The following is a 6,000-nucleotide window of genomic DNA, read 5'->3' as shown; positions in this document are numbered from 1 at the left end:
TGTATTGGAGAATCCGCTTGACCAGAGACCAATGAGCATCGCGGGGAGCATGCATGTGGAGACACACCTGCTAAAAAGCATACTGTAACTTGTTGGGGAACGTAGCATGCAATTTCAAAAAATATCCTACGATCACGCAAGATCTATCTAGGAGATGCATAGCAACGAGAGGGGGAGAGTGTGTCCACGTACCCTCATAGACCGAAAGCGGAAGCGTTAGCTTAACGCGGTTGATGTAGTCGCACATCTTCTCAATCCAACCGATCAAGCACCGAACGTACGGCACCTCCGAGTTCTGCACACGTTCAGCTCGATGACGTCCCTCAAACTCTTGATCCAGCAAAGTGTTGAGGGAGAGTTCCGTCAGCACGACGGCGTGGTGACGGTGCTGGTGAAGTGATCCGCGCAGGGCTTTGCCTAAGCACTATGAAAATATGACCGGAGGTGTAAACTGTGGAGGGGGGCGCCGCACACGGCTAACAATTGTTGGATGTGTGTTCTAGAGGTGCCCCCCACATATATATAGGTTGGAGGGGAGGAGAGGCAGCCAAGGGGGCGCCCCAAGTAGGAGGAATCCTACTTGGGGTCCTCCCAATTCGGCCTCCCCCCTTTCCTATTCCTATTGGGAGTAGGAAGGGAAGAGGGGGAAGGGGGAATCCTATTCCCTTTTTTCCTTTCCTCCTTCCCCTTTCCTTCTTCAATTTGGCCAGCCCATATGGGGGGCGCACCAGCCCCTTTGTGGCTGGTGTGTTTCCCCTCTTGGCCCATAAGGCCCATTGTCGGTGTCAAAACCGGCGGATCTTGGGTAGGGGGTCCCAAACTGTGTGTCTAAGGATGATGGTAACAGGAGACGGGGGACACAATGTTTACCCAGGTTTGTGCCCTCTCTATGGAGGTAATACCATACTTCCTGCTTGATTGATCTTGATGAATATGAGTATTACAAGAGTTGATCTACCACGAGATCGTAATGGCTAAACCCTAAAAGTCTAGCCTGTATGACTATGGTAATGAGTCTCTCCCCTCCGGACTAAGTCCTCCGGTTTATATAGACACTGGGAGGATCTAGGGTTACACAAGGTCGGTTACAGAGAAAGGAATCTACATATTTGATCGCCAAGCTTGCCTTCCACGCCAAGGAGAGTCCCATCCGGACACGGGTAGAGTCTTCGGTCTTTGTTTCTTCACGGCCCATCAGTCCGGCCCATGGCTAACAGGCCGGACGCCCGAGGACCCCTTAGTCCAGGACTCCCTCAGTAGCCCCCGAACCAGACTTCAATGATGAGGTGTCCGGCACGCAAATTGTCTTCGGCATTGCAAGGCGGGTTCCTCCTCCGATGACTTCAAAGTGGTGTATTCGGCCTTGCATTTAAGGTCGTACCCCTCGGCTTCTGTGTATCAACAACTCCAGCCTCCACGTGTCAAGCGAATGCGAGAGGTCAGGGTATTTTTACAGATAACACCCCGGCTGGGCGAGGAAGAATGTCTATTTAAAGAGATTGGATCTCAGATTCATTTGGCACCACGCAGAAAAAATTCTCAGAGATTGCTAGGAGAGACCACTCCAACATGGCTAGCGCTCCCAGCTCTGCCTCCCGTCCCTGCGGCCCAAAAAAGGAGAGTGGGAGAGGTGCTCCGTTCCCCATAGTCAGCTGGAGAAGCTACAAACGCAGGGATTTCTTCCTCCTGCGGATTTGGTCCCCGTTCGGGCAGGGTTGACCTCCTTCAACGGCGAGGCCCAGGCGGATAATTTTCCCAATCCATCCGAGGGAGAACGAGTGTGTTTCGTCCCCTATCTGCTAAGAGACGTCGGGTTTCCAATTCATCCGTTCCTCAGAGGGCTTCTGGAGTACTATGGCCTCCAACTGCACAACTTCACTCTGGCCTCCATCCTGCATATCGCGGGTTACGTCGCCCTTTGCAAGCTATTCTTGGGTTGTGAGGCCCATTTTGAATTGTGGAGGAAGTTATTCTGTCTAGTCCCGCGCAACCACGAGGGATCAATATTTGAAGTGGGCGGAGCCAAAATATGGCGCATCGCCGAGACCGGATACCTATCCGGCACACCAAAGAAGGCATCCGAAGAGTGGCCTTCCGAATGGTTCTACATTGAGGACGTCGCACTCCCGGACCCAATCCGGAGGGGTCTCCCCGAGTTCACAAGCGTTCCTTTGAATAAACACCACCGTTGGCGCCCTCAGAGCCTCGAGGAGGAAGATAGTGCGGATGTTCATCAACTCATGACCAAGATAAGAACGCTCGCTCAGTCCGGATTATCAATAGTAGAAGTGATGGCGACCTCCATAGTTCCGGGGGTTCAGCCACTCTAGTACAGAGGGCTTCCCATGTGGCACTATAATGGTGAGGATGACGCCTCCCGCTGCGGCAGGAAGGGTCCGGACACCCCCGCCGCTTTGGCCAAAATATTGGCCGAACTGTTCAAAGGGGAGGAAGAGGAGTTCTTGCATATCAAGCGCAGAGATGGATATTCCATGTATAGTCCTCCTAGCTGGGTAAGCCCCAACTCCTCTGCTCTACTTATTCCACTCCCTGAACTACTTTTAGCGAATATTAACTCGTCCATTTATAACAGCACTGGCGCAAGATTTCCGAAGGGCTTCACAGCCCCGCCCCGCAGCCCGAGGGCCATAATCGGGACCTTGACCCTGGATTCAAAGAGGATCCAGACATATTCGTGGTGCTTGAGGACGGGGTATTTTACCAGGCGAGCTATGACGGCACAGAAGTGCCCATCACCGCCGACTACCCTGGTCTTCTTCCTGCCTCCCACGTAAGTAACCAGGAGACATCTCCCCTGAAAGGGTTCCCCCATTCTACCTCACCCACCGCACTGTCTCGTGCTTCAAAGGGGAGGCGCTCGACGTGCCATGCTACTCCAAGAGCGATTCCGAAGAGAGCGGCTCCCGTACCGGGCAAGCCTTCGAAGAGGAAGGTGAACAAAGCCACGGTCGGGCCCTCATCAAAGAGGTACGAGTTCGCTAGTATGTTTTTTTAATGGTCGCATCCAACTGTGACTTTCATGTACGTCCTGTATCACGAAAAGAGTTCGCCGGACTATGTCCGGGGATCCGGCCCGTTATACTCCCAACAGCCGGGATCCGGCCCCAGCCGAGGAGCCGGGGGCCGATATGGGGGTGACGTCAGACTGTCCTTCAGCTGAGGGCTCGGAAGATATGTCCATCACCAACTCGGAAGTGGAGAGCGCCATGAATCACCGGCGCCGGAGGGCCATTTTACGAGACCCCCGCTTCTCGGAAGAGGCTTTTAATGCCTTCAGCTCGGCTGATGCCTACATCCGAGCTGCTCGAGATGGGCTTAGCAGAGCCACAAAGCAGCATTTAAAAGATGCGCAGGTAAATTCACTGTGTCTGAATATGATAATCGTATGCCAGTAGCCCCCGAGACTTAAAGTAGTTGGTACAACTGATTTGAGGATCACTGTATGATCAGGTTCTTTCTGAGAAGAACGACCTGCTAGCCCAAGAGCTAGACAAATGCCGGACACAGTTAACTGCAGTTACCGCCGAACTGGAAAAAACCAAGAAGGCGTCTGCGGGTAATATTTCCCTCCATCGAGAAATGGTAATTGTATAGTAGCTGTGTTAACACTATGGTTTATCGCATAACAGGATCGTCAGATCAACTGGAGGAGAAAGAGTCGAAAAGACTACATGCCACAGGCGAGCGGGTGCTGGCCCGAGTCAGACAGGAGAAAAACAAACTCCAAGATTCAAACACCCGGCTAGGCGAAGAACTGGAAGATGTGCGGGCCCAGTTGGCCGACTCCGTAAAGGAGAACAAAAGGCTGTGAGGCGGCATATTCAGTATGTGGCCGAACTTACCTTGTGATAGTTCGGAGATTAAAGTAACTGATAGAGTTATGTTTGTAGGTATGCTGACGGGCCGTCCCGAAGAGGAGACGCCTGGATCGTCGGACTATCTACTGCAAGGGCTATCTCAGATGCACGAACAAGCTCGTCAGGCAAAGCGGAGTGTTGCCAAGGCCTTGTGGCCCTCGGCCTCCCCTCCAGGAAGTATGGAGGAGCTTATAGAGCTATTCAAGGGAGCACGGCGGCGCTTCCGATTATGGAAAATATCAGCCTGCCGGGAAGGTGCACGAGAAGCATGGGCCATGGTGAAAACACGGTATACCAAGCTTGATCTGAATCACATGGCCCGGGTCGGACCTCTAGGGTCAGATTGGAAAGAAGTTCCCGTTAGTTTGGTATATGACCAAGTAGAAGTAGCCGCCAAGTATTCCCAACAGGATTGCAAATTAGACAGCCTGCTGGACAGTATAGAACAGGAAGTTTTCGAGTCCTAAGTGACTATGTACTTTCCTTTGCATATGTAACTCTAGCTGAATTGTAAAAAGATTGTCATGGCAGACCTTTTCGCTTCGACCTCTGGACCCGAAGGTGCGGAGTATTTCCAAATACCAGAGCGGCCGAGTAGACCGGGGTATGCATGGAAACTAGGCGTAGGGGTCATAGTTGCTTGAACAGACAAGTATCTGGCTAGTTATGTTATATTACATTAAAATTGTAAGAAACATCTTCCAGAGAGAATAGTTCCGTTAAGGGTTCCTTTCCCTGGGTGTGCATGCGTTAACGTGCATGTCCAAACTGTGATTAAAAAATCGCAGTATATGTAATTTCTGGGGGTTCACAATGGAGTGAATGCAAGAGACATCTTTAGTTCACCGACCGAATATTCCCTTAAGAACGCTAGCTTTCGGCTTCACCTAGTCTGAGGTACACATCCGGATGACCCGGCAGTAACAATTGCAGGGGTGCTCCCTTTATGCCCTAGCCGAACTAACGGGAACGTAGGGCATAAGCACAGGAGCCAGGCAACCCAGCTTGGCCAAAACTTAAGTCATATCGATGCATATAATGGCGAAGAAAAGGTACATATGGGAAAGAATGCATATGTGATGAGCTTGATGCTCGGAATAATAATAACAAGCTTCTGTCCAAGAAGCCCCCAGGTATGATAGACGTACATATTTAAGTATGTGTATGTCACCGGTGCACGGTTGAGCTGCACGAAAAGCTTTAAGGCTAAAAAGAGGGGAAAAGCGAAAAGAGAGGAAAAAACAAAGGGAACAGTAGGGAGAAGGAGACAAACAAAGAGTTCGGCGCTAGGCATAGAATCTTCGGAGTCTGGCCGCATTCCAAGGCTTCGGCTCTAAGCGATTATCTGACGCATCACACCGGCGGTACGCTCCTCCAGTGAGAACTTCGTCAATGATGAAGGGACCCTCCCATTTGGGCTTGAGTTTGTCCTTTTTCTTCTCCGGCAAGCGTGGAACGAGTTCGCCAACATTGTAAGTCTTGGCCCGTACTTCTCTGCTTTGATATTTGCAGGCCTGTTGTTGATAAGATGCGGAACGGGCTTTTGCAACGTCGCGCTCCTCCTCCAGGGCGTCTAGGCTGTCCTGCCGATCGAGCTCGGCCTCTCTCTATTCGTACATGCGCACTCGAGGTGAGTCATGAATAATGTCACAGGGTAGCACCGCCTCTGCGCCGTACACCATGAAGAAAGGTGTGTATCCGGTAGTGCGATTGGGCGTGGTCCGCAGCCCCTAGAGTACGGAGTCGAGCTCCTCAACCCAGTGCTTGTCTGATTCCTTCAAAGATCGCACCAGCCTGGGTTTGATGCCGCTCATAATAAGACCATTGGCCCGTTCAACTTGACCATTTGTTTGCGGGTGATAGACGGAGGCGTAATCGAGCTTAATGCCCAGATTGGCGCACCAATTTTTCACCTCATCGGCTGTAAAGTTGGAGCCGTTATCAGTGATGATGCTGTGTGGAACACCATAACGGTGTACAACGCCGGATATAAGGTCTATCACTGGTCCGGCCTCGGCCGTTTTAACTGGTTTGGCCTCTATCCACTTAGTGAATTTATCCACCATGACCAACAGATATTTTTCTTATGGCTTCCTCCTTTAAGGGGTCCGACCATATCGAG

This window comes from Triticum aestivum, chromosome 3D (genome assembly GCF_018294505.1).
Source record: "Triticum aestivum cultivar Chinese Spring chromosome 3D, IWGSC CS RefSeq v2.1, whole genome shotgun sequence".
In the NCBI taxonomy this organism is placed as follows: domain Eukaryota; kingdom Viridiplantae; phylum Streptophyta; class Magnoliopsida; order Poales; family Poaceae; genus Triticum; species Triticum aestivum.
This window is presented reverse-complemented; position numbering follows the sequence as displayed.